The sequence below is a fragment of the Doryrhamphus excisus genome, chromosome 12, assembly GCF_030265055.1.
Source record: "Doryrhamphus excisus isolate RoL2022-K1 chromosome 12, RoL_Dexc_1.0, whole genome shotgun sequence".
NCBI lineage: Eukaryota > Metazoa > Chordata > Actinopteri > Syngnathiformes > Syngnathidae > Doryrhamphus > Doryrhamphus excisus.
This window is the reverse complement of record NC_080477.1, coordinates 12,351,722-12,364,567: the sequence shown is the minus strand read 5'-3', so window position 1 is coordinate 12,364,567 and position 12,846 is coordinate 12,351,722. Positions and strand designations below refer to the sequence as shown.

General features: G+C 41.6%; 1 protein-coding gene across 11 annotated transcripts in view; it reads left to right on the top strand.

The window, feature by feature from the left end:
* zfhx3b (zinc finger homeobox 3b) overlaps positions 1-12,846 on the top strand; it is a 331,901-nt gene that overhangs the window by 276,114 nt on the left and 42,941 nt on the right. The gene's annotated exons all lie outside the window — the stretch shown is intronic.

The window sequence follows — 12,846 nt, the reverse complement described above, 5'->3', positions numbered from 1 at the left end:
GGGTTCTCAAGTTCCTTTACAACAAACTCATCAAAAATATGTCTTTGTTTGACATTGGAGCAGCAAAATAACTTCTCCAAACTGTTTAGGTTTGTCTAAAATGTTCAGAAATATTCAGGAACTAAGGAGGTTAAACCAATGGAGTTGTTCATTGACAACAAGAAATATCCCAACACTTTTGTCCTACTTTGAGCAAGAATACAAAACACATTTCCCTTATCTCAATAATCTAAAGGTTAAAACACTTGACGTGAAGAAGTCCATGAAAATTCCAACTGTAGAGCTGTTGTTAGCATCTATTTAAGACACTTTCTTAAGCATATTTAGTGAAGGATGGACTGTAACAACAAAAAGGAGCTGCAACAAGACCATCAGTACAATAGACACAACACATTTGCAAGACTAAAACAAAGTGCCCTGACTGCTCGTTTATTATGGACTGATTAGGATGAGCAAGCTGTGGTCAATTAACACACTTTCTTAGCCGAGATTTGGTTTTCTAATCACTTTAACTTGGGTGCCCCCACAAAGGGGTCCTATTGTGGGTCCCGGCAAGAGGGAACCATTATGTCCCTCGCACACATACTCACTGTCTCTGTTATGGAGAGGGAAAAAAATGCCAGCCTGTGAAGACGCTTTGTTCCATGGAGGCAGGGATAATGAAGCCAGCGGCCGGGAAATTGCGCAAAAGGCAGCCACAGATCTGAAGCAAATCATTAGAGAACATATTTAGCGGAGCAATTAGGGACAATTAAGCTTTCTGCTCACTGCACTCCAAATATGTTAATGACTACAGTACAGTGGACAAGCCAACATGCAAAGGCAGGAGGAAAGGCTATTTGGGTTAAAAGGGTTGGGAATTTACTTTCTCTCTCTTGTTACGATGGGGTGGAGGCGCAGTTTGCACTTATATGATTATTTTTTTTCTTACGGGTGTGCATATCTTATCTTTCCTTTCTTATTATTCTGTGTTTGATGTGATTGATGCCCATTTTTTAACCTATGTGAGGGATTAAATCCCCTTTTAATAGGGCTCTGCAGTGTTCTACACTAGTCAATAGGTGCCAGTAATGTTACCGTAATGTTCGGTGAGACACACAATCACCACACTTGACGCCGGCTTTATCAATAGACTTTTATTGCAGTTTTGAATTACCTCACAAGAGACACATGCATTCATTCATTCATTCATTTTCTACCGCTTATCCTCATGAGGGTTGCGGCGGTTGCTGGAGCCTATCCCAGCCGGGGTACACCCTGGACTGGTCGCCAGCCAATCACAGGGCACATATAGACAAACAACCATTCACACTCACATTCATACCTATGGACAATTTGGAGTGGCCAATTAACCTAGCATGTTTTTGGAATGTGGGAGGAAACCGGAGTACCCGGAGAACATGCAAACTCCACACAGAGATGGCCGAGGGTGGGATTAATCTCGGGTCTCCTAGCTACAACAGACATAATAATTCCTAATAAAAATCCCAAATCTAAGCATTCGTCTTTGACCCACGTCAAACTAAAAGTCAACACTGAACACCAGACGTCACTTCCTGTCTGCCACACACTGAGCTCCCCTAGCACCAGAACACACAGCACTGGAACACATTTAAATAACAGTCTTGTGTCTTACATTGCTTATTTTCAGTTTTATGTCTACTTCAGGGGGTCATATGAGTGGTAGGTCACTATAGGGGTGTTGGTTCATCTCCAGAGGGTTCTAATAATGTTACAAACAGTATTTAGATGGTCATAAACAGGTTTTATAGTATGCCCCTAACTATGAAAATATTCAATTTGTTAATAATAAATTGTACGTTTGGGAAGTTCACTTGATTTAAGATTAGAATACATTAACTGAGGGATGACAACAAGCAGTACTGCCAAAGTACCAGGTTTCTAATAGCAATGGATTGAGCAAATAGCCGAGGGATTACTGTAATTGGTGGGTTACATACTATTTTTGTCCCCAACATAGTGATGACTATCCACACATGGGTAGCTGATGGAAAACATCTCAGAAATGCTTTGAATGCTGCAATGTAGCCATTAAAGTTGGTATAAAATAGTCAAGTAGCTACAACGGCTGTATTGTACATGACCTTCCCACTGGGCCATTTGCCTTGCAAGCCAAAGTGATTTTAGTGTGCCTTGTCGGTTTTGAGTGTTTTTAATTGTGTTCTGATGGTACAACCCACCCAAAGTAAGGCCTCCTCCAGTAAATAACCTCTGCAGTGGTCTGTACTTCTGATGAAAAACTCATGTCTCTGGCTCCACGCTTATTAGTAGTCTGAATAAACTGACTTTTGTGACCACAAAGTAAACCGAAAAAAAGCAGCAAAACTACATTTGTGTTCTGTTTGCTCAGGATTAATGTGGCAATAGTTGCAAAAGCAAAAACGACTGCAGCAAATTGTAAGCCTCGAACTGAAGTGAAAACAGAAATGGTTTAAATGTACATGTATGTTCCTGTAAATTTTCATTCCACCTAGGCAAGTTTCATCACAGGGCCAAACCTTTTATTCCCTCTTAGTGTAATATTTAATTTCCTCTCCATTAGTACTCCTGCGACACATGGCTCTCTTTTGTGGTTGAAGCATAGTTGCTAAAGTGGTGAAACATTGCCTGGCTTGTTAAAACAAAGTTGCCCCTGGATTTGTGGGTCACCTAGACGGTAATTCCCTGGCCTGCTGCTGTTTTGTGATTCCATGACGAGTCGCTGCTTGCTTCCCCCTCCCCAAAAAACATTAAAGACACACTACACAATAGTGTCGCTGAGTAGAACTAAGAATAATTTCTTTACATAGTCAGCTGATACCTTGCTATGACATTTCCATGAGTAATGGAATGAATGAGATGAGCCCGTGTGTAGACCTTGTGTGTTTTATATCCATTCACTTTGCATATTAATGCTCCCAATGAGGGTGCAGGAAATACAGACTCGTGGGATTTGGTGCCACATATCCCCCCCCCCCCCGAGCTGGATGTCTGAGGAGAGCAAATACAGCAGAAATGAGCTTCTTTCCAATTAAACTTACACAAGAATAAAGGCCTACATTGTTTTAACTCTTACTCATACTGACAATGTGCTGCTGAGGCAAGTGGCTGGGTGGCCCCGCCTCCATTTGTCTTCTTTAACCCTTTATCTAGGGGCGAAACAAAGCAGGCCTCAGTGGGAGCCCAAGCCACACAGCTGCCCTTTGTGCAGAGATGCTTGACAAAAAGCCAGTTTTGACTGCAACCAGCGCAACACGCTACAGCAGAATAGACCATTAACAGAAATACACTTAGCGTCCATTTAATTAGGCACACCCGGGATACAAGGGGCCTCCTTTCTTGAGTTGTGCAAATACTGATTTATACACATAAGACATTTAGATGGTAAGCAATGCACAAAGGAAATGCTGAGAAACATGAAACCCTTGCAGTGACAATGTTTCCTTGTCGAGGTATGTTTAAACACTCACTAGACACAACATACGGCACACCTGCACAATCCAAAGAGGTACAATACCAGAGCTGCTCTACTAATATGTTAGCACTCAACTTTTACTAAACACTGTCAGAGTATTCATTATACTATATATTATATATATGTTATATATTCATTTTACAATATATTTATTATCGTGGTTGCAGTTTGCAGCAGTACACATTGCTCTAAATTGTGTGGCTATGCCTAATGAAGTGTCCATTGAGTATTTATGCATGTATTAAAATGTGTTGCCTTTTTGTAAAGAAAAGGAAGTCGTGTGGGGGAGACATAGTGTGACGTATACCATGACCCTGGTCTGTTAAGTTCACCAGAGCATACAACTCATTGACACAATGAGGTTCCTTTTTTTTTTTTTTTACATTTTAATCAACTTTTTAAGCTTAGAACATTTCCATTAAATAATGCACTGATGGATGTACTAGTGCAATATATATTTTGCTGTTAAAACATTTAATGAAGCATAATATATTTATAGTGGTAATACAGATACAGTATGTGTGTGTCTTCGTGTGTGTGTGTGTTGAGGAAGCGTAGCCGGAGAACAAACGTGGCTGACAGTGGATTAGCTTCTGCTGTAAATCCGCCACAGTCACAGATGGCAGGCTCTTGATCTCTGGGCTGTGACGGCTTGGCTCTCAGCGCAGGAGGAAATCCCTGCCTCTGTGCGCCGAGGAGGCCGTGGAGGGAGATGGGTGGAGCTGGGCTGCCTGGAAAAGCCAAAAGTCATTGTTAGCAAAGTGTGCAGACACAGAGGCCTGGGGTCTTCAAGGGCAAAGACTGGCTTGGAGAGGGCTGATAAGACTGTGACCCTGCAGTTGTTTCATGCAGCACAGCAGCACAGCCTGTAAGTGGAGCCTAAACCTCCTGTTTAGATCAGTGTTACTTTTAATGACCAGCTTGAGAAACCGGGTAGTGGAGCCATGTGCATTATTAAATGAAAATGAGACGAAAGGATGCATACAAATGACTGCATAATAGTGGTATCCAAAATGAGATCCATTACTTGTTTCACTAAAAGGGGTGCACTTCCAGGGTCACACACCTAATAGAGAGGACTGTCCCGACAACAGGCGCATTTCTCTTCTCTCCGCCCTTTGTCTTATGCATAATTCTTGAGACATTCAAAAAGCTACAAAACAGGCAGTGACGTGGAATAAATGCACTAATCAAGCAAATGCAGGGAAGTCACGAGCTGGCCACATGCTTTCAGGAGCAACACGCAGGCTGTGTTAACAAATTATTGTCTATGCATCCTTTTGTGCCGTTCCCTCATACAACATGCCAGCCTACCCTGTTATTGTCCAGTAGATACCTACAGCTGCATCAGCCAGGTAATGTCAGATAAGATAAGATAAGATATGCCTTTATGAGTCCCACAAAGGGAAATTTCAGAGAGTGCAGCCAAGCCACGCTCTGATGGCGTGCAAGGGTTCATAGCTAACCTTTTTCCCCCCAGAGATGAGAGTGAAACAGACGGTAGCCATTTCTGGAATGTCCTCCTTAATTCATGCCTGTTAAAGTGCAAAGCAAACCTTTTCAGAAACAGGATATTGTAGGGCCCTAAGCACCAGACCCCTTCTCCTTGCCACATTATGGCCAATCTGAATGTAAGTTGTATCGTCAGACAGCGGCGCAATGTGCTTTTAATAAAGGCGGGGAATTGCCCTGGTGATGCAGAGTGGATATAAGGATGGAGACTGTGCGGGCCGGGATGAGTCGGGGCCCCAGAGGGGCCTGCAGCTCAGTCAGACCTCCGTCAGCCGCCTGCCTTTAATCCTTGTCCGAAGGGCATCTAGGCAGCCTAGGAAATTGTTTGCTGTCCACGGAACGTGCCAGGAAATTCATAAATACCTTTTTTACTTTTCATTTTGAAAATATTACAAAGACCAGATGTTTATTAAAAAGCTAAAATGATGGCTTTAAATACTTATCTGTCAGTGTTTGCATGACCCTTCTGTGCCACCTAATACAAGTCTTCTCTTCCTAATACCAACTGCTTTGGGCTGAATCATATTCTGTAATAGCAAATTAACCAGAAAGTAACCAGAAAGGCACTGAATAAAATATCCTTGTGTTGTATTGGCTGCTTGAAATGTGGATGACTCCTCTTTTAATGAGAAAGAAAAAATATTCTCATAAAACCGCGGCTGTTCATCCACACTGGTGGTTGCCTTAGTTTAAAAGTTATGTTTCATTAGCGCCTGAAAAGATGCCAATTAGGCCGTGCACAAGTGTATCAATGAGTTTGTGAGGTAACTTGCACATATTCCGACTAATCCAGATACTATATACAGGCTTTTATGTGGAATTGTACTTGTCCTGACATGGAATTAAACTTCAGCATGTGTATTTTGTGTAGTTTTACACCATTTCTGCTGCATACTAGTAAACCCCTTACACTGGCATACCAACAGCAACAGTATGAGCATGGTGTCAAATTGTGAGGTTGCGGGGGACTCGCCTGTCATCGAGCCCATTTTCAGAGGAGCCTGGCAGCACATTATAATATTGGTTTCCCTGCCTCGTCATTACCAGACATTCTCATTGAAAGCCGATCCAAAAGATAGACAGTCCATCAGGAGTCGTCTCATTTCTTCTTACGTGTTAATGAGTTCTATTTTCAGGCCCAGAGGTGGTGGTGGGCAATGTTGAGAGCTGCTGGACTGTAGGATCAGGAGGGGAAGGAGGTAATGCAAGGAGTCCTGCTGGCCCACACGCCACTCACACAGACTGACCGCAACCCCCATAGGGGCTGTCACTCAGGAGTGCAGGATGGAAGTCAGTGGTACAGACAGGGATAGTGGAAGAGGGAGGAGGTTAGGTGACCAAGATGTGATGGTGGTGATGGTTTGAATTATAGAAGCAGCCATGTCTGTCGCGTACTTACTACTTGTAATGATGGACGGAGTGAGTCTAAAAAAGGCAACCATCGTTATTTTGTGGACTAAACTTGTTTTGCTTCGGAGTGCTAACATCGCTTGGGTATTGAGTGAACAGTCGTGCATGCAGTCAAAATTGGGTCTCTCAATTTGGCCATAGGCACCATAAGAGAAGAAGTCTATCTCAAGTTTGGGAACTATCGAGTTAAATCCAGGAAAGTTTTATTTAAGCATTTTTAATAAGGCTGTTTGTGCTCCCCAAGAGATGTGTTGGATCAAAGGGCGCGATCTGTACTATGGATGAGCTCACCCTTGCACCCAGAGGAGACGACTAGCCTCGCTGACAGCCAAACAAAACCAGAGAGTGAAGGATGCCCTCTGCAGCAGCATGTTGCCCTCACACTTCCAAGGCCCCAGTAGAATGAAGCCAGATGAAACAAAGACTTATGTGAAAGCACAGACGTTGTGATTCATTATCCACCCTGACACATGAGCCTGAGCAGCACGTACAAGTGTAAAACATCCCTACAGCCAAACAACATAACCTCCAACATGGTGGATTCGCACACACTTAAAACACACACACACATGTGTCCTTGTCTCACATTAGCAAAATGAGTCCTCTCCAGTCCTCAAAAGCTGCAATGGGAGAGGTGCAGGAATAATTTAGTAGTGAACCTCTCTATACCTGTGGGCGTGAGCACCAGTCATTGATTCACGCCATAGCCGCCAGCACAGCACCTGAGGAGGGAAGAGGAGGAGGGTGCATGAAGAGAAATGGTTGAGTTTGACTAAAAAATCACAAAAAGGAGTGGGAGGAAAGCTGTGTTGTACGTCAGGTCAGCAATGGTGGAGAATGGCATTTAAGGTGACTCTACAGATAATGGAATATATTCTAACTGTCCAACCTTTATGCCCCTTGCTAATTCTGCCTACCTGTGTAGGTACAGTATCTATCAACCATCTATCATCCATGGCGTACTAAGCACTATTCTGCCAAAGGTGACATTTGTGTTGGCCTGTCTGGGGACTGTAATCTTCAATATTACAGACCAATGACTATGTCGTAACTAAAAAACACTTCTACTGTGTCTTGTGCGATGGCCGCAGACTATTGTCGGGATTTTGAGGGAATAAACCAGATGCCCAGTGATAACGGGGCAATATTGTTAATGTTTATTCTGCATAAATTTGAAATTTATAAAGACTAAAGACTAAAAATTAAGTTTGTAGCCCTTCCCAAGTACATGTGAAGGGTTGGATACATTATATCTCTCTCACTTGTATGTACTGGTAATAGTGGCTACAGGAACACCCGCCGGACATTATTAAACAGTTTATTTTATTTTCCATGTATTCGTATTACTCCAAAACACGCACCAAATTAAATTCAGGTTTGTGTCAAATAGTACAGAAATAGTTTCACACAAATAAAGATCAAAAGTTATTTTTTTAATAATTCCCAATTCATTGCCAAAATCCTTTAGAATTGTCTATCAGCAGTCCTGGCCAAAAGCACTCATCATAAATAAATGGAAAAATGTACGGTTAATCCATGTGATGGGTGTTGATATTGGCCGATCTCACTAATGGATGATCGGTATCAAAATCGGCGCATTTGTTTTGCCATCCATGGACCCCTATCATACATATTTTTGGACATTAAGTTGTGTGACATCCCCATTAGTCGTGTTTTGCATCAACACTTCGTCCCATGAGCTGAGTTCTGGTTGGATTTCGGCGATGAGGAACATACTATAGTTAGTGGGGTCACTTAAGTACAGAGTTTGGCTTCTCAAAACAATACGCATACATATTGAAAAATCGGACATCACACTGCACGTCCATTGTCATGTATGTGTTCCACAGTGTTTACATGTACGGATGTGACCCAAGAGTCTCGTGTTGCAGCAGTCTTGTCGAAGTCTCTGTGGAACTCATACACAATCGCAGTGATACGACGGGAGAGAAAATAATGTAGATCGATTGTGAGGTCTGATTTTTTTCAAGGAGGTATTTTTGTGTTTTCACTATTTTTGCACCGTCCTGCGGGTTCCCTTGACCTAAGTCCAGTCTGGAGTCTGAAGTTTGCAATAATAGACATAAGTTCAAGAAGCAGCATTCTCACTAGCGTCCTGGAAACACTAGTATCAAGCATTCCCAAACCGATTCTTGACTTGATTACTCATTACTGCGTCCTTTTTGGAATTTTTAACATTTTTATTTCAGGGGGATTTGGGACTGTTTGTTGTTTACATTTTTGTTTGCATGAACATTTTCACCAGGAGTTTGTAAGGCTAAATTAGTGATCCAACTCACACTTGCATTGGATCTCATTGAATTGTGCAGGTGTAACTAATGTTGTGGTCAATGAGTTTGTTACAAGACACAAATGTGCATGTGTTCAACATTAACACACTCGGGAAACTGAGAACAGGATAAACTGCACTTTACTTGCAGCATAAGCACAAAAAGTTTGTGTACATAATAAGCAAAAGGCTACCGAAGTGCAAGTTATCTAAATACCCTGTTAGCTGATTATCCTTTCAATCTGGGATCGCAAATATATTCCTATTCTGTCATGTCCTTTAAAACCAATTTATCAGTTTATTAACAGAGGGAAATGTAGATATGTTTGAAACAAGTTTAAAAAAAAACAAATTCTAGGCATTAAGATGAATAATCCACTGTTTAGAAAGCCAGCAAAGGTCAATTTTCATGCTACTTGCTCAGTAAGCAAACAGGAGAGCTCATCGATTCAGTTCAGCTGCAGTGCACTGTTGAGAGGGAAGGGCTTGCAATCTCTGTCCCTCCGTGTGAGTTAGAGCGAGAGATGCTATATAAAAATATTTCCCACTGGGGATTGCCAGTCTCACTTTGTGGACATTGTTGCAATGTAATGATTTTTTGCGATGAAATGAGCATGCTGATGTTATTCAACTTGTAAAAAATAAAATCAAGCAAATACTCATTGATGTACTGAGCGGGGTGTTTCCAAGGGTAAAATGCTTAGCGGTTACATATTAATATTATGGAACATGTTTTTTTTTCTCCCTCTAATTACTTCAGGATGATCTGAAACATGCCTTATGTATATTTATTACTATGAGCTGCAGAGGAAGTGATGCAGGGGACTTAGTAAATATCTCTATGGATTGTGTAAACCTAATAAAAATATCATTTTCAGATTTTCATGTAGCCTCGATGCAATAATATTGAGCAAAGGTCTCTTTTTTTTTTGGTCATGTCTGCTACATTTTGAGCATGGCTATTTGCATGTTATGTTTTTTCTGTCATGAAAACGTCCCTGATGTGTTCAGGTATACTGGAAATGAGAGCCTGGCATGTATATGTTAAATATTTCAAGCACTTGGGAAAGTGAGATGGTGCACATGTTGATGTGTGAGGCCTACATTGGTGAACAGAGCAATGTGTTGGCGTCCATGTCACATGTCATCGTCAGGCCACAGGCCTGATGTTCTGAAGAGAGATTTAAGGTGGCACAGGGGCCGGTAGTCCGAATTAGGGCTAGTTTTTTGTCATGTAAAACTGTGCAAAAGAATCTAATTGGGGGAGGAAGGGGGTCACAAAATGGCAATGGCAATCTTTGCAATAGCCACAATAGAATTAGTTTTTGCACTTCTTTTCTTTGCCTCTCTGCAGTCAGCTCATGTCCGTTCCACTCTGTCTCCTTGCTTCACTTCCACGCTCCACGAGGACTGAAGAAGTGGCTAAGAAACATGCCCCCACATCACAATCACCTCACACTTGTCTGTCCCCTCCTTACTCACCATCACCATCCTCAGGCTTGGGCTGCCCTTTATATCGATGATCTTCAAACGGGATTTACTTATATTTTTCAGTTTAACACCCACATTTAGTTCCTCTCAGGACCTTAAACAAACAAAAACAAAAATAATGAGAAATCCAAGACAATGTGTGCCTACTTGACGATCAATAAAAATAGCTTATAGCATTTTACTTAACTTGGCAATTACAAACCCAGTAAACACTAACTCGGAACCCTACATTTAGGCAACACCTTAAACAATTTGCCTTTGTTCATGCTGTTTTGCAGGAAAACAACTATTCACTGTGAAATTATTACAATTGATTACACCACAAGTGTCTTTAAAAATTGGATTTTAAATTGCATTTAATAAGTTAAAGTTACGGGCCCTCCAAATATGATGGTGCCTTGATTATTAAATTGTACCAACAGAACATCGTTGTAAATGTGTGGAATTTATTTATTGTGTTTGAAGCAAAATGGAGTGTATTACTCAGCTGCAACCACGAGATAAATTCGGCGGTCGAGTGGTTAGCGCGCAGACCTCACAGCTAGGAGGACCAGGGTTCCATTCCACCCTCTGCCATCTCTGTGTGGAGTTTGCATGTTCTCCCCGTGCATGCGTGGGTTTTCTCCGGGTACTCCGGTTTCCTCCCACATTCCAAAAACATGCTAGGTTAATTGGCGACTCCAAATTGTCCATAGGTATGAATGAGTGTGAATGGTTGTTTGTCTATATGTGCCCTGTGATTGGCTGGCGACCAGTCCAGGGTGTACCCCGCCTCTCACCCGAAGACAGCTGGGATAGCACCCCCCGCGACCCTCGTGAGGAAAATGAATGAATGAATAAAGGAGCCACATACTTTTAAGATTAAGATTAAGATATGCCTTTATTCGTCCCTCAGTGGGGAAATTTGCCACGCTAGCTACAATGCTACATTTTGGTATTTTGGATATGGCAAGATTGTGTCATCAACATGCATGATCGTGATAGTACTATATAATTAAAATTCTAGGCCAATTTTATATTGTTTCTATTCCTGATTCCTAATGTAAAGTAAACATTAGATTAACAAATAATTGATTCGTTGATCTTTAATTTTCCTGTAAATTTTATGATATTGGTGTTCCATGGCAAAAATGAAGCTGTGTTTCGGGTGATTGAGTAAGGCCCCCACCAAGGTTACAGTCTCGCTGCACCTTCTGTAAGCAGATGATGGTGAGCTGCATGAGTCCAGTTAGTGCTTTGTTAATGGCACTCCGCCTTGTGAAGGTGTAATCACGCGTGACAAAACCCGGGCCCAAGTCACTAACCCAGGAGTAATTTTCTCTGCATTAAAGTGTCCTTTTTTTGTTAGAAAGGTCATTCATAACTTGGTCGTGCTGTTGATGTACAGTGAGAGATATTGATTGATTAATGCATTAAGTGCTCACAATCCATTAGGTTCTGTGAAAAGAACTGGGGGAGAAGACTTGCTCTTTCTCACCGTGTATATTTCCACCTCTGCCTGTCATTCAATGGGCGTAATTTCTCGCTGGCAAACTTGAAGGGACAAAAGCTGAATATCTGCCAAGTAACGCATTCAAAAGAACATTGGCTCTCATAAGTGTCACTTCAATTACTCTGAAAAGCCCCACAACGATTTGCTCGTACATACTCTGTAAAACCCGGATGAAAAAGACTTGTTTACAGGTTTCGCCGACATTGAAGAGCTATATATTTACATTGGAGATTATAACATCAATCTTGCCTTAACTTATATTAATTATTTATGAAATGTACATTGTTTATCAGTAACTGTGGAGGAAGTTAGCAAAGATCATATACTGTATGGGCGGTTTAAAGGACAAGAGGTTGCTACCTTACTACTTACTTACTACTAATGACAAGGAAGAGAAGACCTGCGTTGGCCGCCTCCTATTGTGTCAGTCATTAGCATCCAAACATGGGCTGCATTAGAGATTCATAACTGTGTGCCATCTCTGCACCTTTCATCTCCACGAGGGCCAGCTCCATTAGGATCTTTTATCTTTGTGCTGATGGCTGCTCCTGATAATGGGGCTGCCGAGAAATCCCAAAAAGTGAAGACTCAACTCTGACACTATTGGCGCTCGCTCCTCTTTAAGTAGAGGCATGCATCAGAGTCTAGAAGAGAACGTATAGACGTATTTGCTCTTTCAAAAAGCAGATAAGCATTCATTGATAATTTGTAGCACTACTTTAAATCGCACTTAGCATTTATGAGCTGTGGAGAGACAATGTAAGCAAAACCTATACAGCCGTGTGATGAATGGTGATGGTCTTGTCAGCTGTTGTAACTACACCTTTCATGTAAGCAGAAATCAACATTTAAGAGAGAACCATGCAACTTTTATTACAGTGATTAATATAGCTGCCTCTGTCCACCAAAGCCACCCTTTGGCATGTCTGGAAAAAATAATTTTTAAATTCTAAACTCGTATTGGTACTTGTATTGTATATTTCTTACCTACATTTTGAGTGTTAAGTTCCTGCGTGATGATTTTAGTGTTTTTTTGATCTCATGCTATTTCCGATTTTGTGGGTTGATAAGCTCGTTGTGAGTTTTCTTAAAGCTCAAGATTGGCTCCCGTCAAATAAAGAGCTGCCTGGTCTGAACAGACTCATGCGCGCCACAATATGCCATTTTATGATGTGG